The 27,324-nt window shown below is 39.8% G+C and overlaps 1 long non-coding RNA gene across 5 annotated transcripts; it reads right to left on the reverse strand.

The window, feature by feature from the left end:
• Window positions 1–1,090: 1,090 nt before the first annotated feature.
• LOC110877364 lies at window positions 1,091–25,889 on the reverse strand. Of its 5 annotated transcripts, none has more exons than XR_004866793.1 (5): window positions 25,440–25,618; window positions 25,243–25,309; window positions 23,806–25,162; window positions 23,641–23,667; window positions 1,091–1,594 (listed from the first exon to the last, which is right to left on the reverse strand). It is a non-coding gene; the product is annotated as an uncharacterized LOC110877364 (long non-coding RNA). The 5 variants fall into 5 exon arrangements; XR_004866792.1 differs by lacking the exon at window positions 1,091–1,594 and adding an exon at window positions 25,723–25,889 and having other exon boundaries at window positions 23,014–23,667; window positions 25,440–25,573; XR_004866791.1 differs by lacking the exon at window positions 1,091–1,594 and adding an exon at window positions 25,717–25,889 and having other exon boundaries at window positions 23,014–23,667; window positions 25,440–25,573.
• Between the last annotated feature and the right edge of the window lie 1,435 nt (window positions 25,890–27,324).

The raw sequence follows: 27,324 nt of genomic DNA on the forward strand, positions 1-27,324 counted from the left end.
AAACTACATGAACTCTCCCTACTCAAGTAAATTATATTATTGAACAGTGTTAACATAAACTTTGAAATAAAAGAAACATTCCATGACATAAAAAAATGTTGCATTTCTCTAATACTTCTCTTAGTTTGACGCTTGGGATGGGTATAAAGTATCAAAGTGATATTTATTTATAATAGTGTGAACATGATTAGGATACGAAGTTCATCAAATGGTCCAAAAAAAAATATAGAGAAGTTTGAGATAATATTTAGAGAGAATTTAAGAATAAATCATATTTTTGTTCATACCCTAATAAGACTCATAACTTGTTCAATTACTTGTTCACAACAGAAAATTGATTACTACATTGATAAACTTAAATTATCACAAATAAAGCATAGTAGAGTATGTATACTATTACTGCTAAGAAAGTCATCAACTTCTTTATTTGAGGAGAAATATAAAGTTATTTAAATAATCTAACTTAATGCTTGGCAAAAAGTTCAGCAGGTTGAGTTGGGTAACGGGTCAAAATGGATTCTGGTCAGAATGGGCTAATTTAAATTTGGTTCTTGACAAAATAGATTTGGGTTGGGTTAAAATAGGTTCAGGTCAAAACAGATCAATTAAAATATAAATAAATGACCATAATTATTTGTTGTCAAAAATTTAGTCATAAATTGTCAAAAATTGCTATAAAAAGAATAAAAACAACCATATTTAAGCCTGGAATTTCATCATATGCCTAAGCATCAGCAATGCAGATGCAATAGTAAAATAATAGATCATCAACTTTCAATTATTCAAATGCCAGGTATACATCCTTAATAGTAGCAGCTCCATATAACTTGTCAAATCGTTGATGCATAAAATATTATATAAAATACATGCCAAAAACAATAAGAAAACAAGAAAAACTAAACTATTATGCTAATTCAACTCGAAAAGGGTACAATGGTCTGTTCAACAACTTCATAAAATTGTCAATTTAGTCCAGTCTGATGTTACCTCCTATGAATAAAAACAGCCTACAAATAGCCTACAACCAAAGCTAGTCAGCATTTTATATGGTTAATGTTTCGTGTTTCATCAGCAGAGCTAGTTTGGCATGTCAATAAACAGAGTTATACTTATACCTCAACAATCCAATAGTGTGTTGAGCATGGTTACAAAAACTAATAGTATATTATTTCAAATAATTTTGAAAGAAATGATTTAGAAGGTTGTGTTCAAAATACAGTTTGAGCCACTTTCACCCAATCAACCCTTAAAGTGTTTCCTAATTAACTCGTCCTTTTTACCCATTTTGCCCTTTAAAAGAAAATAACGAACCGAATCCAATTCATGATCTGCCATCTTTTCACTATGCAAGCCTCTTAGGACATTCTTGCAAGCATCAACAACCCTATGTAACTAAATTTGAAGCCAACTGGTTAAAAAAACATAAATATACGTAATAACAGTCTTCAATATGAGATATTAATTTTGTAAATTAAATAAACGCACCTCATTCGGTGTAGATGTTACCAACAGATGTGACCTGCATCTGACGCTTCCCTACAATTCCACTATAGGAAGTGATGTACTCGGGCTACGCTAGTCAATCGGGATGGACCTGTGACAAACAAAATGCAATCTTGCATTCAATTAGTAAGTATACTGAAATCATAACAAATACATTTTTGTGCTTCTAAGCAACAAAAAGAAGAGGGAACCTATTTTAAAAATCTAAACATCAATATTTTCAAGACAACTTCTTACACGATGCTAAGTAGAAGTTCATTGATGAAAACATTACTTTTAGGATATGATAAACTATAAACGTATGGTAATAATAGCTTTATCGACTATATATAGCAAGCACCTATAGAATTACCAATTACTTTATGGTAGAAGTGAAACAAATAGATAATTTATGTGTAGAACTAAAAAAGAAAAAAAAATAAAGTGGTAAAGAAAACTGGTTAAATGGGTCAAACGGTTTGAAGTTGCCCGAAGTGCGTAGTGAATTCAACCTACAATTACTTATAAATGGACAAAAGAACAGTTATTTATAAATGGACAAAAGAACGTCTGTTCAATGACAACACAGACTCGCTGGACCAAACCTATGCAATCAGCGCATAATTTAAGAACTTGAAACCCAACCTGTTTTAGTGGCGAAGGAGACCCTTTTTCGGCAGAAGTGGTGTCACACCCCAACCGATGGCGGAATCATCGGGGCATGGCACTGAGCGAAACAGATTGTCCAGAAGTTTCCATAACAACTATTTATATAATCCAGTTAAAGATATGTCCCATACCGTATCCCGAATAAACAAATGCATTATTACAGATAACATCCAAATAAGTAATTATGTTCCGACAACTCAGATTTAATATTACAAAACTAAATGTTGTTTAAATGCCCCTAAAGACCCAGACTGACAAGATCTACTGACAACTATGCACTAGCCGCTGGATCCTGACAGACAACTATTTGTTGGGGACCTCTAGAGCTTATTCCTAGCCTCGCTTTCCTAGCAAGCATACATCATAAACAACTGTCACATATGTTAAAATAAAGTCAATACATATAATGTAAAGGTGAGCATACAAGTTTGATAATAGCATATAGAGTTCGAATAGTTTACGCATAACCAGCACGTACACAGAGGAAAACGAAGCATTTTAATTATCGACATGGATCTATCGATACCAACGACTGCGGGTTGACTGTCCGAGACAGTTCACAATACACGATTACCACCGTAATCCATGCAAGTAATTGTCCTTAACAACCCCCGTGTGAACGGGTGCTGAGTCCAAACTATAGTACTATGTTGCTAAGGCAGGTAGACAGCATTCCACGTGTAAACATAACAACAAGCATTCATTTAGTCACGTAATACATGCAATCGGTTAGCATTCAAATAGTTGTGTAGTGTGTTCAATTGTGATTTGATAAGTAACGTATGTAACACCCAAAAGTGCTAAAAGCAAAAAGGGATCGAGTATACTCACAGCGATTGATGGATTGAAGGGAGCGTTGAGAGTAGGTTAGCCTGAATAGTTCGATAGGATAACGATGAGTGACGCGGAAATGCAAACAAGTGTAAATGGGTCGAACAGTCTGGTCGATCGAACAGCAGGTTCGATCGAACAGCCCAACCGTTCGGTTGGTCTAACCGTTCGGATGGTCTGCTCGATCGGCCGGAAGGCTCGATCGGTTGGACAGTTCAAGTGGATTGTTTATTCCTTTGAGAACGATGTGTTTATATATGATGGTTTGAACTTTTGAAGTTTTCGCAGCATTATTTGAAATCATTGAAGTGTTCTTACCTTTCAGGTCGATCGATCGATCGAACGGGTCGTTCGATCGGTCGGCTTAACCGATCGGTTAGTCACTTTAGTTGCAAGGCCTCAGTAGATAGTCTCCCAATCGGACAGCATGTCCGATCGAACAGCATCCCAAGGCTTGACAAGTTGAAAAACGATTAAGTGTTGAAGCATAGTATCTCATGATCCGAAGAGTAATGTTTACCAAGCACAGTTTGATCGAACATCACCTCGTCAATACTATACTTTATGAAATTTGTGAAGTGTGGGACCATGTGTTAGCCGATCGGCTGGCCCAGTCGATCGGCTAGTATGTCCATTCGGCTGGGCTGTTCGTTCGAACGGCCTAGCCGTTCGGCCAGCATTCTGACCTGGTCGGCCTTTCGTCTAACACTTGGCTGTTTTGATTATTCTGACATGATTTCGAAGTATTTTGACAACGAGTTGAACCATGTAACCTTCGTTCTTACTGTTTCCCCGGTTCAGACAGGAATCACCCAAGTCCGGCCGGTGAACGGTTTAGAACTGTAGTTTGTCGTTTAACCCGAAAAGGGTGAACCTCGTAAATAGAATCCGAATCTTAAACCACCCAACTGTTAGAATGATCAGTGAGTTGGTTCAAGCTCCGTTTCTACCGGTTTGAAGGCATTGAGTGTAAAAGAGTTGAAAGAAAGTTGGAAAATCTGTCTTTCAATCTTTCACACCAAGAAATGTTTAGATCTATAGTAGATTTTAGTTTGTGTATGTGGAAATCGGTTAGATCTAAACTATTCACGGTGGAATGAGGCCAAAGTATGATGTTCTTCAAGAACACCATGATGACATCATCCAAGAACACTCAGATCTTGGTGATTTCACGGTTAGAAATCAAGATTTGAAAGATAGAAAGGTGTAGAATCGTGTAATGATCAAAAACGTAAAAGATTTAGAGTGAAAACTTACCGGAGTTGAGAGAAATCTGAGAAAAGGTGAAGAACAAGAGCTGCTCGGTCAGAGCTTTCCAAAAGTGGTAAAGATGACAATGACAGTGTCACACCCCAACCGATGGCGGAATCATCGGGGCGCGGCACTGAGCGAAACAGATTGTCCAGAAGTTTCCACAACAACTATTATTACAAATTCAGTTAAATGATATGTCCCATACCGTATCCCAAATAAATAAACAAGTTATCATAGATAACAACTAAACAAATAATACTGTTTTGACAACTCAGATTTAATTTATTACAAACCAAACGAATAAAATACTGCCCAGAGTCATTAAGACTCATCTGGACAAGATCTACAGACAGCTAATGCCATAGATGCTTGATCAGACAACTCCAACGGCTCCATGGCAATTGTTTATCTGCTTCTAGAGACCCCTAGGTAGACCACTACCTACAACTAATTGCTGGGCTCTAAAGCTTTATTATTGCCTCGCTTTCCTAGCAAGTTAACACCTTAAACACCTGTCACATACGTTAAAATAAAGTCAATACATAAAATGTAAAGGTGAGCACACAAGTTTGATAATAGCATATAGAGTTTGAATAGTTTACGCATAACCAGGCACGTACACAGAGGAAAACGATGCATGTTAATTATCGACATGGGACCATCGGTACCAACGGCCTGCGGGTTGACTGTCCGAGACAGTTCGCAATACACGATTACCACCGTAATCCATGCAAGTAATTGTCCTTAACAACCCCCGTGTGAACGGGTGCTGAGTCCAAACTATAGTACTATGTTGCTAAGGCAGGTAGATAGCACTCCACGTGTAAACATAATAAACAGCATTCATTTAGTCAAGTAGCACATGCAATCGGTTAGCGTTCAAATAGTTTGTGTTTGATTGTGATTTGATAGATAACGTATGTAACACCCAAAAGTGCTAAAAGCAAAAAGGGATCGAGTATACTCACAGTGATTGGTTATGGATTGAAGGGAGCGCTGAGAGTAGGTTAGCCTGAATGGTTTGATAGTATATCGATAAGTAACGGGGAAGTACAAACAAGTGATATTGGGTCGATCAGTCCGGTCGATCGGACAACAGGTTCGATCGAACGGGCAGTTCATCCGGTTTGAAAGTCCGTTTGAACAGTCCAGTTCGATCGGCTGGTAGGCTCGATCGGCTGGTCCTTTCGAGTGGATTGTTTCTTCCTTTAGGAAGGATGTGTTTGTGTATGATGGTTTGAACTTTTGAAGTTTTTGCAGCATTATCAGGACACATTGAAGTATCCTTACCTTTCGGGTCGGTCGATCGAACAGATCGTTCGATCGGTTAGCCCAACCGATCGGTTAGTCACATCAGTGTAGTCCCTTGGCAAGATGTCACTCGATCGGGTGGTATGCTCGATCGGGTGGCACTCCAATGCATTAAACGAGTTGAAAATGGTTAAGTGTTAAAGCATAGTATATCATGATCCAAAGAGTAATGTTCACAATCGATTAGCATGTTCGATCGAACATCACTTCGTCAATACCACACTTCATGAATATTGAAAAGATGTGGGGCCATGTGTCAGCCGATCGGCTGGCCCGGTCGATCGGCTGGTTGGTCCGATTGACTGAGCTGTTCGTTCGAACGGCCTAGCCGTTCGGCCAGCATTTCTGACCTAGTCGGCCTTTCGTCTAACACTTGGCTGTTTTGGTTACTTGATATGATTTTGAGATATTTTGATGACGAGTTGAAACATAGAACGTGGGTTCTTACTTGTTTCACGGGTTCAGACAGGAATCACCCAAGTCCGGCCAGTGAACTGTTCGGAACGGCAGTTTAGCGTTTAACCCGAAATCGGTGAACCTCGTGGTTAGAATCCGAACCTTGAACCATGTGATAGTTAGAATGATTTGTGAGCTGGTTCAAGCTTCATTTCTACCGGTTTTTAGTGTGTTGAGTGTAAAAGAGTTGAAAGAATGTCGGAAAATCCGTCTTTCAACACTTCACACCGTGAAATGTCTAGATCTATAACAGATTTTAGTTTGTTTATGTGGAAATCGGCTAGGTCTAAGCTATTCATGGTTGAATGATGCCAAAACTTGATGTTCTTGAAGAACACCATGATGACATCACCCAAGAACACCTAGATCTTGGTGATTTCACGGTTAGAATCCAAGTTTTGAAAGATAGAAAGGTGTAGAATCACGTAATGAACAAGAACGTACAAGATTTAGAGTGAAAACTTACCGGATTGAAGAGAAATCTGAGAAATAGTGAGGAATAGGAGCTGGTCGGTCAGAACTTTCCAAAAGTGGAAATGAAGACAATGACAGCCCTACTTATAGGCTTCCAAAAGAGGAAAGGTGTGTCCGATCAGTCAGGCTGCACTGATCGAATGGGCTTGCCGATCGAACAACATGTTCGATCGGTTGGCCTGTTCAATCAGGGTGTCATGTTCGATTGGCACAACCTTTTGAGTGTTTTGCGACGATTTTTGATATTTCGATTTCGATGGACGATGATTTGAGTATGATAGAGTTCCTAATCAAATTACTTTTAATCCCAACTACTATATCTAACATATAAGCATCCTTATTTCCCAATTCGGTTCGATTTCGATTGAGTTCGATTGCTTTTCGAGTCTCGATTCGATTCGATTGATTCACCACACATAACAACATAAAGTGAACACGCACAGGTAGCACATAAGGCACACACACACACGTATAAAAGTACCAAAGTTCGCATTGTTCGAGATTCGAGTTAGATGATTGATTCGATTAGCTTGATTATTGATTGATTAACTTTATCGCATTGTTACTTCATACTATTCAAGGTCGATTTTCGATTCGCATTCGATTACATTCGATTCATTTTGATTAGACAACACATACTCCACATAATACAAAATTAAAAATAGACTAATTACAATAAAAGTCAACATTTGACTTTGACTTTGACATTCGAAAACACGGGGTGTTACAGCCTCCCCTTGTTTAGGGAATTTCGTCCCGAAATTAAGCTGAAAGCCGTACATCACCGTGATTTTACCGATTTGATGCTTCAGATCTATCTGAACAACTGCGGGTACTTGGCCTTCATGTCGCTTTCGAGTTCCCAAGTGAACTCTGCGCCTCGTTTGCCTTCCCATCGGACCTTCACGATCGGGATGCGAGAGCGTCTGAGTTGCTTGGTTTGGCGATCCATGATTTCGACAGGCTTTTCCACGAAGTGTAACGTTTCGTTTGTTAGTGCAGTTGTCTGTCGACTACATCTTTGTTCGAGTTTTAGAGAGAGAGAAAGTCAAGTCGCTACGAGTTTCACTACGAGATTGACTACGGCAATATCCAAGGGGGAGATTGTTGATGCATTTATTGTCTATCTCCTTCGTCAATCCGAGTCGTAGTGAAAAGCCGGAAGGAATCAAGCGCATAATGTCATATTTAGTTAGAAATGGGAAGGTGGCAAACTTGTAATTAGTGTGAACTTTCATTAAATAGCCTTGACCATATAAATAGGGAATTATGTCATGATTTTAGTTAGAGATTTTGATAGAAGTTTAGGAGAAGACTTGGAGAGAAGACTTTCTAGAGAGAGAAAGTAGAGAGAGAAAGTATTGTATTTGTGATTCTTGTACCGTACACGTCAAGTTTAGCAATGGAATCACATTAGTAGTACGTTATCGTGTGTTCGGTCACGTTCGTTCACGAATTCCGCACGTGAAACGTTCGTTACGCAATCGAACGGTCGCAAAACCGGTCCTACAATTGGTATCAGAGCTAGGAGCTCGATTGCTTGATCAAACACATCGTTTTCGTACAAGATTTCAGCAGAATTTGATCCGATTTCACTTATATCTTCATCTTCTACCTACTTTTCACGTTTTTCATCGTTTTTCATCAAATTGAACAGGTAAATACGGTCCGTTTCATCTGATTTTTGGATATGATGTGCGTTTAGACTCGATCTACAACCCTACCAAGTTTCAGCTCGAAACTCCAAGCCGTTTTGGAGATATCGCGATTTTTCGGTCCGATTTTCGTCAAACAGGTAGGACCGCTCGAAAGGTATTATTCAGGATCGCTTATTTGGTCTTAACTGAGGATCGCTCATTTGGTTTTGAGTTGGATCGCTTTTGTGAACTTCTTGGCTCGCTTGAAAGAAAATATTATGAATCGCTCATAGTGACACATGTGAATCGCTCATAAGTCAACTCTTGAACCGCTTTTATGTCAAGCGTGGTTCGCTTATAAGGTTTGAGTGTTGGGTCGCTTATTAGTCATCGTCTTCATGTGATTGTCTGAGTCTTACAGGTTGTCGGCTATTGTTATAACGTCACCGCCCCACTATCTTTAGATAACCAATCGTTGTTGTGTTGCCGCCCCATTAAAGTCCCATTATTTTTTTTGTCCAATCGACATAAATCACCGCCCACTAAGTTTGAAAATCCAAACATCGTTCAAACTTTGCACCGCCCACTTATGAGTTGATGTTATTGTATTGGTATACTTGTCGTTTGTGCAGCCCATGAAGCCCAATCACATTATTTGATCACCGTCCATTATTTGAAGTGGAGATTCGAAGTGTCTTTACAAGGGGCAAATTCCAAGAAGTTGAAATTGTGTGAATTTTGAACGAAAAACAAATTTTTGAATCAAGTCACTTAGCGAAGAAAGTGAGATAAAAATGTTTGATGAAGAAGAAAATTATTATTTTGAGAGATTTAATGATTGGCATCACGGATTTCTAGATGAGGGTTATAGAAAAGTGAGCAAAGATGGATGGGCAAAAAGGTTTAAATATTTCGTGTGTCTGAAAGACGAAACGTTGGATGATCTTAAAGACCGATATAGTGTTTTACTGAATTATCTGAAAGATCATGAGATATATCCGTCAAATGTTGAGAAATTGGAGAAATTTGCAGATGCATTACCAATTGAATGGGGTGAATGTTTGAAAAATTTAAGGGATGACTCAAATTTTTCAAAACTACCTTTAAATCAATTCATCAGCAAACTTAAAGCTCATGAACTTGAAATCAGAAAGAGAAAGAAAGATATAATCAAGGTTTTGGAGAGTAATGTGCTAGATTTGAGTTTAGATGTGTTTGAGGAGATGATCAAAAGGATTGGTAAATGTATCAGGGCAAAACATGTGCTGAAATACGATTTCAAACGAGGTTGTTATATTGATAATAATGGAAATCCTCTTGATTTCGTTAAAATGTTCTGTGCAGGTACATTCACAGCAAAGGAAGAAGAAAGTCCAAAAGCTGAAGAATCGGTGAAGAATGAAACAGTGTGCTCTAAGTGTGACAACTTTAAGACTGACAATGACAAACTCGTGAAAGACATGGCAAGTTTGGCATCTGAAGTCAAAAAGTTGAAAGACGAGAAGCACGTTGCTGAAAATCAGATTCTTATTCTGAAAGAAAATTGTGAGAAGTTGAAAGCTGAAAATGACAAACTGTTGGTTGGTTTTAACAGTTTGACTTTGAAAAATCAAGAATTTGAGGGGCAAGTGAAAATTCTTGAAGATGGGAGAAATGTGTTCAGTAAAAACAACATTGAAAAACAGAAGATGATAAATTCTCATCTTCAGAAAATTATCGAACTTGAAAAAGAAGGTGAACGCGCTCAAAAGAAAATCAAAGAGTTGGTAAAAGAGCTTGAAAGCAAACAGAAATCTTTAGAAGACTTAGATTTCTGGATTAAACTTGAAAACAAGAATCTGAAAGCGAATGAATCAAAATTCAGGAACAGATAAAAGTTTTGACGAATGAAAAATCTGTTCTTGAAAATTTGAAGAATGATAATGAAAAAACTATCAAGTCTCATTTTGGGAGAATATCTCAACTTAAAAGTGAAGCTGAGAATTCAAGGAACAAAATTGAAGAACTTGAAAAGAAATTGATAGGTTTTGTGACTAAATCTGACAGTTTGAATTTTCCCTGTCCAAAACCAATCAATTCAGTTCCGATAAGTGAAAAGGCTACAAACTTTGACAAAGTCAAAGTTGAAGATTGTGATGAGAAAACTCATGATGAAAATGAGAAATTTTATTCAGCAGATGAGTTTGAGACAGAGTCTGATGCTAAAATTAAGAAAAAGAAAACAATTTCAAAATTAAGAGGAAAATTTCAGAAAACTGTTTTGCAATCGACTGTAAAGGGAGAATGCTCCAAGCAAAAACCTGTGAAGAAGATTGTAGAACAGAAACAAAAATTTAAAAATGAAGGAAAAAACTCATCAGTACGATCATCCAATCAAAAGAAAAAATTACAAAAAGTAGAAAATGAAAATTCAAAAATTGTTGGTTGCAGGACAGACCACAGTACTTCAAAGCCAAATCCAGCAGATTTGAGGAAGGAATATCACCAAGCCAGACAATGCTATGATCTGAGCGTTTGATGTGAAGGTGGTATACGGTACGATAACAGAGTGTGTTACAGCTGCGGATATCACGGACACATTGCTGTTAACTGCCAATACTGGAGTTATGAGACCAAGAGGTGCTTTAACTGCAACATCAAAGGTCACATTGCCCGAGATTGCCCAAGGAAATCGCATGAAAGATTAAGGGCCAATTCTCAGAAAATGGCAAAGAAGATACCAGTCGTTGTCAAGCCCAAAGAATTGAAAGCTTCGGGTCAAAACGTCAAAGAACAGAAGGTCAAAGAATCTAAAGTTCAAGAAACAAAAGTGAAACTTTCTCAGGGGCAGAAAGACCGACTGAGGAAAAAGAGAAAGAAAGCGAGAGAATATCTCGAAAAGATTTTGTCCTCGGGTTCGCCCGACAGATCGAATAAAAGTTCTGATGAATCTACTCCCTCAGCTGTAAAGACAAGCAAAAAGAATTCATCAGATACAAATCTGGGGACAAAAGAGGAGAAGAAGAAGGAAAAGGTCGGCGATGAATCTGACGTGCCGAAGTCAGACAAGCCACCTTCAGGCGATGAATCTGGCTCTCAAAGTCAGACAAGCCACATTCAGGCAATAATTCTGGTTCGTCAAAGCCAGAAGAGCCATTGGTTAAGGAAAAAGTGTCGAAAACACCCAAGGCTGGTCGGGCTTGGGTGGATCTTTTTAAATGAAAAACCTGACTTGCCGGAGCTCCCAGGTTTGTAAGAGTGGAGCATGAATCGGCATCTTTTTAAATCTGTGTTTGAAGATTTTGCAGGAATTGCCGGAGCTCCCAGGTTGGTAAGCGTGGAGCATGAATCGGCATCTTTCTTGAATTTTATTCGGTAACGTCAATCATGCAAACGGTAAAGAGGTTTGGTTGTGTTTGTGAATGTTTTACAAGTGGTATAGAGGATTCTGGACTTCATATGGTAAATCAAGGACATTAACTTGTACTTGGATTTTCCTACTTTTGTGTAGAAAACAAGATGATGAAGTAACCCCGTACCTAAACTGTTTGGTAAACAAACTAAGTTTTCCGGAAAAGCCATTTTGATTAAAACAAACTTAAGTGTTTTGAAATCACAATGGGAAAATAGTTTGTTGTGAGGGGGAGTTCTGATTGTTTATGCCAGGTGGATAGAGAATTGAAGTGATTCTCATCAGGTTGTCAAGTTTGTACAGTTTATTTCAAATTTTCCCAGAAAATCAAAATTGAAACATATTTTGATTTTAGGGGGAGAAAAATTTTAAAAAAATTAGAAAATTTGAAAATGTCAAAAACATTAAAAATTTAAAAATGAGTTTTGTTGTGAAAAAGAGGAAATGATTGTAAATCAGTGGACTATCACAGCATGCTAAAGAAATGTAATGTAAAATGTGATAAACGGTCTCACTGATCATGTGACGATAGGTTTTTGTACATTTAGTAGATTTATTCGGGATATAAACCTAAAATTTCAAACTTATGAAATTCATGGGGAACACTACTTGGATATATAGGTAACCCCTGAAATCTCGTTTGAAAGGTCTCGTATTCTTATATACTAGGTGTTTATACTCTATGATGTCTGGGGTATTATTCTGGGACTTCTGCTAAACGGTAGTTCTGACCTAGTCCTTGGCTAATACTTTCCACAAAATGCTTGAAATATAGCATAAAGCCCTCAGTTGATTAGACAATAAAATTGATAATCATCTGTTGTAGCTGAAAAGATCCTCTAAAGGGGACACACTGCTAAGTCGAAGCTGATATCTCTCTGCTGAATGGAAGTTCTGACCTGAGATCCCTCAGTTCTCGCATCTTTCCCCTAATTTATGTACAGACATCATTGTAGTGTTCATACCTGTAAGACTGAATATTGGGATTCTGGATACGGGAGTATATTCAAGAGGTGGGACACATGAATTGAACTAAGTTCATAAAATACCTAAATAGTATCCTGAATAGATTGAAAATTGTATGAAAATTTAAGAGGACAATTATATCGTCAATCTACGTGAATCGTTTAGAACTTAAAACGATTAAAAGCTTAACGGTGCTTGTGTTATGTCTCAAAAACTGATATGATCCTCTTGCACAAACTCACAAAAATATGTTTGTTTTGCATTTAAATTTTTGTCTTTGCATTTATGTTTCATATTTTCAAAAATCCAAAAAGATTTTCGACAACTGATGGTGAAGAGCTGATTTTCAAAATCTCAAAGGCTAAACTTGATGAACATACAGGTTGGTTAAGACATTTGAAATGTTTAAAATGATTCATTAATTTTTTTTTTTGAATTAGAAATTGAAATGTTTCAAATTTGTGATTAGTGTTTAATTTGTAAAAATTCTCAAATGATTTGTTGATTCATTAAGTTGAATCACAACTTTATTTGTTTGTGATAGAGTGTTTTAGATATATGCAGATGATGCAGATGATGAGCTGAACAGAGAGAAGTCAGGAGATAATTTCTATGGTGGTAACAAATCCCAGATGTCTATCCTAGCAGGGTGATAGGGGAAGTCTGATGAAAGTTATAGCCAAAGAAAGAAAGATCCAGGCAGAATTTCTGAAGAAGACCAAGCTATATCCGAGAATGTCATGTTGAAGACTCTCACTGAAGATTCCGTCAACATTCAATCTGTTGATACGCAAAGCCAGGTGTCGATCCCAAAAGCACGGAAGCTTGACGCAAGGGGGAGCCTGAAGAATCTGAAGAAAGAGAACAACGGAAGCTGAAGACAGATCCACCGGGATTCTGTTTGAGCTAGAGTAGTTGAAGACTCTCACTAAAGATTCCGTCAACATCCAAGGGGGAGTTTGTTAGTGCAGTTGTCTGTCGACTACATCTTTGTTCGAGTTTTAGAGAGAGAGAAAGTCAAGTCGCTACGAGTTTCACTACGAGATTGACTGCGGCAATATCCAAGGGGGAGATTGTTGATGCATTTATTGTCTATCGCCTTCGTCAATCCGAGTCGTAGTGAAAAGCCGGAAGGAATCAAGCGCATAATGTCATATTTAGTTAGAAATGGCAAGGTGGCAAACTTGTAATTAGTGTGAACTTTCATTAAATAGCCTTGACCATATAAATAGGGAATTATGTCATGATTTTAGTTAGAGATTTTGACAGAAGTTTAGGAGAAGACTTAGAGAGAAGACTTTCTAGAGAGAGAAAGTAGAGAGAGAAAGTATTGTATTTGTGATTCTTGTACCGTACACGTCAAGTTTAGCAATGGAATCACATTAGTAGTACGTTATCGTGTGTTCGGTCACGTTCGTTCACGAATTCCGCACGTGAAACGTTCGTTACGCAATCGAACGGTCGCAAAACCGGTCTGAAGATCGTCGAGCGGTATGATTGAATCATGATCAGCTAAGCACTTTCGGAGGTTTGACACATGGAAAGTCGGGTGGACGTTACTAAGTTCCTTCGGTAAATCGAGTCTGTAGGCGACTTTTCCGATCCTTTCCAGAATCCTAAAAGGTCCAACATATCGAGGCGCGAGTTTCCCTTTCTTGCCGAATCGGACTACACCCTTCCAAGGTGATACCTTTAGGAGTACGTAGTCACCAACTTCAAATTCAAGGGGCTTGCGTCTTTTATCGGCGTAACTTTTCTGTCTGTTCCAAGCTTTCACCAAGTTGTCTCGAATCTGGTGGATTTTGTCAGTCGTTTCTTGTAGAATCTTGGGACCGGTTAATTGAGAATGACCGATCTCGTGCCACAAAATAGTCGAACGACATCTCCTGCCATATAAGGCCTCGAATGGTGCCATTTGGATGCTGGCATGATAGCTGTTATTGTACGAGAATTCGACCAATGGCAGGTGTTTGCTCCAGCTACCTCCAAAATCAATAACACACGCACGGAGCATGTCTTCAAGAGTACGGATCGTTCTCTCAGTCTGCCCGTCGGTTTGTGGATGGAATGCAGTACTTAGATTTAGCGACGTACCAAGGGCCGCTTGAAACGTTTCCCACAATCTCGAAGTAAACCGAGCATCACGGTCAGAGATGATGTCGCGAGGCGTACCATGATTACGAATGATCTCGTCGGTGTAGATTTGGGCTAGCTTGGCCACCTTATAGTCTTCTCGTATCGGCAAAAAGTGGGCTGATTTGGTTAGACGATCAACTATAACCCAAATACTATCGTGACCTGATGGCGTGGTCGGGAGCTTAGTTACGAAATCCATAGCTATGCTCTCCCACTTCCATATAGGTATCGGCGGTTGTTCGAGTAAGCCAGAAGGTCTTTGATGTTCAGCCTTGAGTCTTGCACAGGTTAGGCAGCTTCCAACATAAAGAGCGATATCCCGTTTCATTCCCGGCCACCAGTACTTGTAACGAAGATCCTGGTACATCTTGTCAGCACCGGGATGAATGAGTATCATGATTTGTGGGCTTCGTTCATGATAATCTTTCGCAATTCGGTCCTCTTGGGGATCCAAATTCGGTCCAGATAGTAGAAGATCCCATCGGATTTACTTACCAGCTGAGCTCCATCGTGATGAATCCTCTCTTTCTTCAATGTACGCTCGTTAAAACAAGCATGTTGAGCTTCACGGATGAGGGTTTCGAGGTTATGTTGGGCTTGAACATTTCGGACACTGAGCACGTAATTCTTTCTACTGAGTGCGTCGGCAACAACATTCGCCTTGCCAGGGTGATAACGAATCTCACAGTCGTAATCGTTGAGGAGTTCTACCCATCGGCGCTGACGCATATTGAATTCCCTCTGATCGAAGATATGTTGTAAACTCCTGTGATCGGTGAAGATCGTACACTTGGTACCGTACAGGTAGTGTCGCCAAATCTTTAATGCAAAGACAACTGCGCCTAGCTCGAGGTCATGGGTTGTATTGTTCTTCTCGTGGATTTTAAGCTGTCGAGATGCGTAGGCTATAACCTTGTCTCGTTGCATAAGAACACAGCCAAGACCAAGGTTCGAAGCATCACAATAGACAACGAAGTCGTTGCTTTCGTCGGGCAGTGTAAGAATCGGTGCATTGCACAGCATATGCTTGGGGGTTTGAAAGGCAGTCTCTTGCGCGGTTCCCCACACAAAAGGCTTGTCCTTATGAGTAAGAGCGGTAAGCGGCACAACGATTTTGGAGAATCCTTCGATAAATCGTCGGTAATAGCCCGCTAGTTCGAGAAATGAACGAACTTCTGACGGGTTCTTAGGCGTAATCCAACTTTTAACTGCTTCAATCTTCGCGGGATCGACGTGTATACCCTGGCTATTCACAATGTGACCCAGAAACTGAACCTCCTCTAACCAGAATTCACACTTGGAGAACTTGGCGTAGAGTTGATTCCCCTGAAGTAACTTGAGAACCAAACGTAGATGTTGCGCGTGTTCGGTCTTCGACTTGGAATAGATCAAGACATCGTCGATGAACACGATGACGAAGCGGTCTAAGAAGGGCTTACACACGCGATTCATCAGATCCATAAAAACCGCAGGTGCGTTAGTTAAACCAAAAGGCATAACAACGAACTCATAGTGGCCGTATCGGGTTCGAAAAGCGGTTTTGGGGATATCTTCCTCTTGAATCCACAATTGATGGTAGCCTGAACGCAGATCGATCTTCGAGAAACACTGGGCACGTTGCAGCTGATTAAATAAGTCGTCGATTTGGGGTAGAGGGTATCGGTTCTTGATGGTTAGCTTATTCAATTCCCGATAATCGATGCACATCCGGAACGACCCATCCTTCTTTTTGACGAAAAGGACTGGCGCGCCCCAAGGAGAAGTGCTCAGGCGAATAAAGCCTTTTTCAAGCAATTCCTGGAGTTGGTTCGAGAGTTCCCGCATTTCGGATGGAGCGAGTCGATAAGGGGCTTTGGCAACGGGGTTAGCTCCAGGAATGAGGTCGATGCGAAAGTCGATATCACGACTTGGCGGTAGTCCAGGAAGATCATCAGGGAACACCTGAGGAAATTCACGGACCACTGGAACATCTTGGACTTCAACTTTCTTTTTCTTTTCCTTCTCCGCTACTACAATGTTGGCCAAGAAGGCTCGGTATTCCTTGCGGGGATACTTGCTGGCTTGAATGCACGACATGAGCTTGAGACCTTTCGAAGCAGTTTCACCATACACACATAGAAGATCACCATTCGCGAGCGAGAATCAAATCATCTTATCGAAGCACACAACTTCAGCATGGTTTTCGCGAAGAAAGTCCATGCCTACTATGACGTCAAAACTTCCGAGTTGCATCGGAATAAGGTCGATTGGGAAGATATGATTGTTGAGCTCGAGAGTACAATCATGGAGTACAGAATTAACGGCGACAGTTCTTCCAGTAGCGACCTCGACTTCGAATGACGACGAAAGATAAGAGTGCTTACGACTAAGAAGCTTCTCAAATTCAAACGACACAAAGCAGTTATCGGCTCCAGTATCAAACAAACATGATGCATATATACCATTCACAAGGAACGTACCATTGACCACGTTGTTGTCAGCTTGAGCCTGACGGGCGTTGATGTTGAAGGTTCTGGCACGGGCTGCTTGCTGCTGTTGCTGAGGCTGCTGTTGTTGCTGCTGCTGGGGCTGCTGGGGCTCTTGCTTAACCACCCTATTCGGGCACCTGTTCGCAAAGTGGTTGGGATCACCACATGCGAAGCAGACTCGAGCATTGACTGCGGGTGCTTGAGCTGCTGGTTGGCCTTGAGGCGCAGGGAGTAGAGCTTGGTTGGCAACGGCTTGAACTGGGGCTTGACGGGGACCATAGCGACAGTTCGCAGTGAAATGCCCGTAGAGGTTGCAGTGAGCGCAGAAACGACAAGCCAAACCCACTGGATGATGATAAGATCAGGTCGGGCAGAGTGGGTGAGGGCCTGTGTATGCACGCTTTGCTGGCGGTGCATTGATCACTGGAGCTGAGCGCTGGTGCTGCTGCTGTTGAGCTGGTACAGATTGGAGAGGAGCAGCAGTAGTTGCGGCAGCACAGCTCTTGTTGCTGGAGATGTTGTTCTTTTTCCTTCTTCTCGAAGACTTGGAGGACTGAGCGGTGGTGTTGTCGGTGGATGCTGTTGTGGCTTGGTGCAGAGACTTGGCTTGCTTATCCCAGAAACCGGACTTAACCCGCTTGTCGTTGATCTCAGCGGCAAGTAGGTAAGTCTCTTCAATTGTTGCTGGCTTGGCGGCTTGAACAAAATCAGCCACACAGTCGGGTAGGGCTCGGATGTACTTCTTGATGGTTTGATCCGGGGTTTTGACCTGATCGGGACAGATGATACTGAGCTGCTTGAAGCGAGCAGTGAGAGCAGCGTTGTCTCCGTCCTTCTGCTTAATGACCCAAAATTCATCCTCTAGCTTTTGGCGTTCATGAGGAGGGCAGAATTCATCGATCATAATTGCCTTCAGTTCCTCCTATGTCAGCTCGTAAGTTGCATCATTCCCACGCTTGTTTCGTTCAGCAGTCCACCAGTCTAAAGCACGTGACTGGAAGACGCCAGTAGCATTGAGAGTGCGGAGATTTTCGGGGCATCCGCTTTGTCGGAGGGTGACTTCGACCGAGTCGAACCAATGAAACATGGCAGTAGGGCCATCCTCACCAGTGAACTCCTTCGGTCCACACGCTTTAAACTGCTTGAAGCTAAAAGCAGTCTTGCTGGAATCCTTAGGGGTATCAGCATGAGATCCTTCTGATGACTTGTTGGCGTTCTCATACACCTCACTCACAGCTTTCGCTACGGATTTGGAGATGATAGCAGCGAGACGCCTGTCTCTCTTCTCTTGACGGGTCAGACGTTGACGTGATCCAGACGACGACATGGTCTGCATTAGACATCGTCATAGGACTCAACACAACGTAATCGAATCTCACCTCACACGTCTAGATTACCAAAGCTCAGGAACACATCGAAACACATTTCACATAATCACGGAATCCACTTAACCACAGAAGCACATAAGCAAGCAGGGCACAGAAGCACATAAGCAAGTAGGACACATTTTAGCACAGAGGCAGTTAGAAAACAGAAACCTATCCTTCCAAGTCGAGTTTCGTTTATATAGCGATCGCATATAGCATATCGAGTTAATCGCAGTATAGTATAGCCTAACTTAGTCGTATAGCATATCATTTTATCGTCTAGATTGCATCGTCCGAAGGATCAAATGAGGGTAGAATAGCAATACGAGTCGTGTGTCGATTGAATTGATAGCAAAATCGAATAATATCCCAAAAATATAAACACGTAAACAGATAAGGCAGATAAAATCACATAAAATCAACGAGTCACCAAGAATCGGAACACATAAAATCGAGAGATAGATTGTCTGCGGCTATTAGACATCGACTAGCCAAGGCAGTTCGACTATTCACAGTGGACTTGTCGTCACTTTCGGCTCTAGGAGTCGTGTTTCTGCCTCGATTCTTGGGCGTTCCACACCTTTCCTAGGTCATACTTGTGAGTTCAGGTCGTTGGAGTCCATCGATTGCCTTGGTGAGATGAAATAAAGTTCGGAACAAGTTGCCAAGGTTAGGGTTTCACCCCTGGCTTAGCAATTTCTTCCTTGTTTTAAGAAAAAATTTAAGGAAAATCGTCATCAAAATAGGGGTTTCACACCTGATTTGGTATAATTCTCCTTGTTTATTGGCAAAAATGTCGAGATAAAGGAATAAAATCCCCATAAGCCAGGCAAATTTTGGTCAGGAGTTTGCGGTTTTCACACCTGGTCCTGACTAAATCGCTTGACTTTAATTGAAAATTTTGAGTGCAGTAATTGCGAAGAATAGCATAAGCAAGCACATAAACTTGGTCTACTGGTTCCTAGCTATAGTCTAGGTCTCTAAGACAGCGACCCGGACTAGGTCGTGTCTAACCTAATTCCCTATAGTTATGGCTTTGATACCAATCTGTCACACCCCAACCGATGGCGGAATCATCGGGGCGCGACACTGAGCGAAACATATTGTCCAGAAGTTTCCACCACAACTATTATTACAAATTCAGTTAAATGATACGTCCCATACCGTATCCCAAATAAATAAACAAGTTATCATAGATAACAACTAAACAAATAATACTGTTTCGACAACTCAAATTTAATTTATTACAAACCAAATGAATAAAATACTGCCCAGAGTCATTAAGACTCATCTGGACAAGATCTACAGACAGCTAATGCCATAGATGCTTGATCAGACAACTCCAACAGCTCCATGGCAATTGTTTATCTGCTTCTAGAGACCCCTAGGTAGACCACTACCTACAACTAATTGCTGGGCTCTAAAGCTTTATTATTGCCTCGCTTTCCTAGCAAGTTAACACCTTAAACACCTGTCACATACGTTAAAATAAAGTCAATACATAAAATGTAAAGGTGAGCACACAAGTTTGATAATAGCATATAGAGTTTGAATAGTTTACGCATAACCAGGCACGTACACAGAGGAAAACGATGCATGTTAATTATCGACATGGGACCATCGGTACCAACGACTGCGGGTTGATTGTCCGAGACAGTTCGCAATACACGATTACCACCGTAATCCATGCAAGTAATTGTCCTTAACAACCCCCGTGTGAACGGGTGCTGAGTCCAAACTATAGTACTATGTTGCTAAGGCAGGTAGATAGCACTCCACGTGTAAACATAATAAACAGCATTCATTTAGTCAAGTAGCACACACAATCGGTTAGCGTTCAAATAGTTTGTGTTTGATTGTGATTTGATAGATAACGTATGTAACACCCAAAAGTGCTAAAAGCAAAAAGGGATCGAGTATACTCAAAGTGATTGGTTATGGATTGAAGGGAGCGCTGAGAGTAGGTTAGCCTGAATGGTTTGATAGTATATCGATAAGTAACGCGGAAGTACAAACAAGTGATATGGGTCGATCGGACAACAGGTTCGATCGAACGGGCAGTTCGTCCGGTTTGAAAGTCCGTTTGAACAGTCCAGTTCGATCGGCCGGTAGGCTCGATCGGCTGGTCCTTTCGAGTGGATTGTTTCTTCCTTTAGGAAGGATGTGTTTGTGTACGATGGTTTGAACTTTTGAAGTTTTTGCAGCATTATCAGGACACATTGAAGTATCCTTACCTTTCAGGTCGGTTGATCGAACGGATCGTTCGATCGGTTAGCCCAACCGATCGGTTAGTCACATCAGTGTAGTCCCTTGGCAAGATGTCACTAGATCGGGTGGTATGCTCGATTGGGTGGCACTCCAATGCATTAAACGAGTTGAAAATGGTTAAGTGTTGAAGCATAGTATATCATGATCCGAAGAGTAATGTTCACAATCGATTAGCATGTTCGATCGAACATCACTTCGTCAATACCACACTTCATGAATATTGAAAAGATGTGGGGCCATGTGTCAGCCGATCGGCTGGCCCGGTCGATCGGCTGGTTGGTCCGATTGACTGAGCTGTTCGTTCGAACGGCCTAGCCGTTCGGCCAGCATTTCTGACCTGGTCGGCCTTTCGTCTAACACTTGGCTGTTATGGTTACTTGATATGATTTTGAGATATTTTGATGATGAGTTGAACCATAGAACGTGGGTTCTTACTTGTTTCACGGGTTCGGACAGGAATCACCCAAGTCCGGCCAGTGAACTGTTCGGAACGGCAGTTTAACGTTTAACCCGAAATCGGTGAACCTCGTGGTTAGAATCCGAACCTTGAACCATGTGATAGTTAGAATGATTTGTGAGCTGGTTCAAGCTTCGTTTCTACCGGTTTTTAGTGTGTTGAGTGTAAAAGAGGTGAAATAATGTCGGAAAATCCGTCTTTCAACACTTCACACCGTGAAATGTCTAGATCTATAACAGATTTTAGTTTGTTTATGTGGAAATCGGCTAGATCTAAGCTATTCATGGTTGAATGATGCCAAAACTTGATGTTCTTGAAGAACACCATGATGACATCACCCAAGAACACATAGATCTTGGTGATTTCACGGTTAGAATCCAAGTTTTGAAAGATAGAAAGGTGTAGAATCACGTAATGAACAAGAACGTACAAGATTTAGAGTGAAAACTTACCGGATTGAAGAGAAATCTGAGAAATGGTGAGGAATAAGAGCTGGTCGATCAGAACTTTCCAAAAGTGGAAATGAAGACAATGACAGCCCTACTTATAGGCTTCCAAAAGAGGAAAGGTGTGTCCGATCGGTCAGGCTGCACTGATCGAATGGGCTGGCCGATCGAACAGCATGTTCGATCGGTTGGCCTGTTCGATTAGGGTGTCCTGTTCGATTGGCACAACCTTTTGAGTGTTTTGCGACGATTTTTGATATTTCGATTTCGATGGACGATGATTTGAGTATGATAGAGTTCCTAATCAAATTACTTTTAATCCCAACTACTATATCTAACATATAAGCATCCTTATTTCCCAATTCGGTTCGATTTCGATTGAGTTCGATTGCTTCTCGAGTCTCGATTCGATTCGATTGATTCACCACACATAACAACATAAAGTGAACACGCACAGGTAGCACATAAGGCACACACACACGTATAAAAGTACCAAAGTTCGCATTGTTCGAGATTCGAGTTCGATGATTGATTCGATTAGCTTGATTATTGATTGATTAACTTTATCGCATTGTTATTTCCTACTATTCAAGGTCGATTTTCGATTCGCATTCGATTACATTCGATTCATTTTGATCAGACAACACTTACTCCACATAATACAAAATTAAAAATAGACTAATTACAATAAAAGTCAACATTTGACTTTGACTTTGACATTCGAAAACACGGGGTGTTACAGACAGCCCTATTTATAGGCTCAAAAAGAGGAAAGTGTCAACCGATCGGTCAGAATTTCTGGTCGAATGGCCTGCTCGATAGAACAGCATGTTCGATCGGTTGGCCTGTTCGATCAGGGCTTTCCTGTTCGATCAGCAACTCCTTTCAAGTGTTTTGCGACGATTTTTGATATTTCGATTTCGATGGACGATGATACGAATACGATAGAGTTTCCTAATCAAATTACTTTCAGTCCCAACCACTATATCTAACATAAGCATCTACAATTCATGTTTCGATGTCGGTTTTGATTGAGTTTGATTGCTTTTCGAGTTTCGATTCGATTCGATTGATCACCACACATAATCAACATAAAGTAAACACGCACAAGTAACACATAAGGCACACACACACGTATAACAATACCAAAGTTCGCATAATTCGAGTTTCGAGTTCGATGATTGATTTGATTGGCTTGATTATTGATTGATCAACTTTATCGCATTGTTACTTCCTGCTATTCCAAGTCGATTAATGATTCACGCTCGATTAAACATTCGATTATTTAGATTTAGACAACACTTACCCCACATAATACAAAAATTAAAAATAGACTAATTACAGTCAAAAGTCAAACTTTGACTTTGACTTTGACATTCGAAAACACGGGGTGTTACAAGTGGACATTTTTGCTGCAACAAAAGTATCAAACTTTTACAAATGTCAAACCTTTCATGATAGAATTCATGAAATTTAAATCAAGAAGAAACGAAACTCATAAATTGGCTTACAAATGATACACTTGGTTGTTCCTACGGTGCCAATCTAGATGTAATGTGCATAAAAACTTAAAGAGGTCAAAACTTCGACCCGTTTACTTATAAATAGGTTGATTTGGCTATGCTTTATGAAAGAGGGCGATTTGGGTTATCTTTTTCTCTAACAACTCAAACTAAAAACAAAAGCAATAAAAGGAAAACATGTTGAATATGTATAACCGATTCGAAGTCGCCATCATGTATTTTTATTGCATAAAACCTCCCCAATCATTATATCAAGAATATAGAAATGAGAAATCTATTGAAATAACATACTTCTTATAGTCATATTTAAGACACTGAATAAATAAGTTAAAGACCTAAAAAAATGAGAGATCGTTTTGGGTCGACCCAACTCATTTTAACGAGCAACAAATTACTAATGTCGACCCGCTACAGTGTTACCAAACTCGTTGACCTGCCCGTTTTGCCACATTTAGTTATTTGATGTGTAGAATCTAAGAGAACTTAGAAGCATAAAAATCTTACCTTTTATGCACATTGGTATTCTCCTACCTGCACATTATATAAAATTAAGCATCAATTAGAAATAAGAAAAAAAGAAAGCTCCCAGCACCCATTATGTAACATTAAGCATCAATTAGAAATAAGAAAAAAAGAGCTCCCAGCACCCTTTGATAGGTATATTTTTACCTCTTCGCCCATAACAAAAACATTAAGAATGAGCAGCCATTTCCTCAGCAAGAGCAGAGTTCCTCGTATCGTCATCTGTAAAACTCGAAATGTAAATCTAAAAACATAATTTCTTAAGATCTATACACGCCTGCTGATGCTTCAGTGTTTGTGGTGGATTGGACAGCCTGCGGTGCAGCGATCAAACAATAAGGCAGTGGGACTTGATGATTAGGAGGGGCAGAAACAGCATAGGAGGCATCAGCCTGCAATGGTAAGTTATAACCTTGGGCCGACTGCCTAGTCGGCATATAATAGACCAAAAAATGTTGATCAAGCGCCGGATGTGGGAAATGATACTGAGTTTGCGATGGGTATATCTAGTAAAACAACGCCATTGGAATCGTTAACAATAGTTTAAATGAACTGTTGTTAGGATTTGTTTATCAACTCGCGCAGCTGGAGTTGCAAGTAAAAACACAGAATCTTTAACTTGTTGCCTTTGAATTCTAGTGTTTGATAATAACATTATTTGTAGAAAACTGAGCATCTGTAGGTAGATCTTGATCAAACCACAAGTAGTTTACCATCATTGCAATTCAACCTTCCTCCCCAACTCCGCCAAATTTGCCGGTTTCGCCAGCCAATGCACTAATGCAACACTTTCACGCAGCCGGATACCGATTCTTAGGTGCCAGCCTATACCAAACCGCCACCACTTTTATTTATAAATACAAACCAATACCTCATTTTTTTTCATACAACTGATATCTCTTTCTTTAGTCTCTCCCATCTTTATTTTTTTATTTCCAAAATTCAATTCACTTTTGAATTTCCATGGATCCATACCAAGACTTGAAGAAAATGATTCAACAGATTTTAAATTAATATAACATGACTGAACTTGGATTTTAAATTAATATATCATACCATGGTCCATAGTTGAACTTGAATTTCATGTTGACTTTTCCATTTTCAAAGTGACCCTACTTTCTTTCTTCATTTTTTGTCACCTGCTTTGTTCCATTAAACACCCAGCTATCAATTTATGATTCTTAAAGTCTCAATAATAATCAGTTTAAAAGCAAATGTAAACATATGGGATAAAAGGTACATATTAAAATACCTGGTTTGAAGAACACATAAAGCCCAAAATCAATTAGTTAAAAGGAAAAACCTTGATTCCTTTCTTGCCGGTTCAACACATTGTTTCAACCGGTTTGATATATATTTAGTCTAAGATCAGAAGTGATAGTCTGGACATATAACATATCAAAATGGGTTGAAATTACCAAATAGTATATGTACGGTGAATTCGATCAGGAACTTTGTCATCACAAAGCTTGTTTCCATAAATGAAATAAAGCAAAATGCAAGCCTAAAAAATTACACAAAAAGAACCTTAAGAAACCGATAAAAAAGTCAAGACTACAGAGGAATTGAAAACGAAACACATACCTTCTCTAATAACAAATTGATGCTTAATTTTATGAGTAAATTTTCACATACCTAACTCGCACTGGACCTGAAGAAAATAAAAAACAAATAAACAATTAGGGCAAGAGACAAATTAGAAGAACACAAACGGTTTAATACATTGGCAAAAATCAAATCTGCTAAATCAAATGTGGAACACTCAATATTGCTAATCTCACCTTTGTTTTGCTTGACAATGGCAAAAAATGAGATCAAAATCCATAAAATCCAAGGGTTTTATTAGCCTTGATATTGATGTAATTCCAATGCCCTTCGTTTAGAGGCAGATCTCATTCACGATTTGCAAGTCCTCCTTCAAGTAATTAAGATAGACATTGTTTGTCACAAATTAGAATTCACAAAGAAATATATAAAATCACACACGCTATGGAGCCCTAAACCTGCTACGCAAAGCAATACAAACCAACGATGACCAACATCACGACGAATAGGTACCCTTACCACTAATTAACTCCCAAACGTAATGGATAGGTAGAGAAGAACGACAGGGAGGAAGTTGATTGAAGGAAATTAGGGTTTGTGTGGTGGGATCAGAAAAGAACGACGGGGAGAAAGCTGTTTGAGATGGAGATGAGAAACCGACGTGAATCAGCGCCGCAGGTAGGGTTTCTTAGGAAAATCAGCCGTTTGAGATGGAGATGAGAAGTGTGTCGAAGAAGATGAAACCCTATTTGCTTTATATATGGAATGAACGATAATGACCCGAATTAGGTATTTGGATCCCGCGTTCGGGTTTCACTCAAGTAAAATGAAGAGAAAGCATTTTTGGCGGGAAAATGAGGTTTAGAGGCCCTAGGAGGGGGACATGTGTCCCCTAATTAAGGCTTTTATTAGGTTGTATAGATAGATATGTTTCAACTTAAAAAAAGGACAAAAATGATAAATAAAATGAGCATTTCAAATCGCTTTATTGTCGGTTACAGCACCATGGAAACTGTAAACATAAATAATAAAGAAAAATGTAGTGTTGTCACAATCTCTTCATTACAATCAAATTTAGTTCACCATCTGGATGCTTTTGATGCTTACCGTAACGAAGGCAATCTTCAAAGTTTCCATAACAGAATTCATCTACTAGAAAGAACAAATCGCCTTGGAAGCAGTACCCTATGAACTTAACAAGGTTCGGATGACTCAACTTTTTCAACACTAAATCCAACTGCATTAGCAGGTTATTAAGATTCAAGTAATAAACATCTTAATTGGATAAAGTTGTATAATTCTAAATCCAAAAAGACAAATGTGTGTGCGTATTTTGACCCATTGGGAGCAACCTCTCTATCTCCTGGGATAGATAAAAGCTTGGCCTCATTTCACCCTCTCTTAGATCCTACTTTATAAGTGGGATATTACTAGGTCGTTTGTCTGTTTATTTACTTGTCTTTTTGGATATATCATATGTGAACCCACATCGTTTTGGTTGATGGGCCACTTTTGATACCGCTACACCAAAAGTATATTCATAAATCACCAATGATGGTATTGAGCAGTGAATAATAAAGGTAAATTTTTTTAATGATTGTGCTCGAATGGGAATGTCTTAATGACAACGGCTAATCCTGTACCATGCTCTGCGGGGGAATAAGTGATCTCATCAACCCAACCTTTGTAAATCTTCCCGAAACTCCAATCACCCAGGTGTGTTTTATAACCAAAGCCCATGGTAGCGCATTATAGTTCATCGTATGTGAACACTTTTAGATCACCTATATCGATGATTTACTGCATTGACAGCACATTTCTTGGTGATCCTCAGCAACCCTCATAATCACCTTGTCCCGCATGATCTTTGATCAAAAATGTTGCTCTATTTAGCTATGAAAAACATACCCTTTTCCCTATATTGTTTGATGACAGTGCATCATGAAGTATAGGAGACAAAATCTATCTCACAAATGCCAAAATGTTGATGAAGGTTATTGGAAGAAAATTTCTGGCTGGTGAAACAAGTGTTGGATTATTCGGGTTTGTTTACAGGTCACGGGTCGGTGCGTTATCGGGTCATGGTTCAACGGGTCGAACGGGTTAGGTGTTTAACCGGGT

This window comes from Helianthus annuus, chromosome 9, assembly GCF_002127325.2.
Source record: "Helianthus annuus cultivar XRQ/B chromosome 9, HanXRQr2.0-SUNRISE, whole genome shotgun sequence".
NCBI lineage: Eukaryota > Viridiplantae > Streptophyta > Magnoliopsida > Asterales > Asteraceae > Helianthus > Helianthus annuus.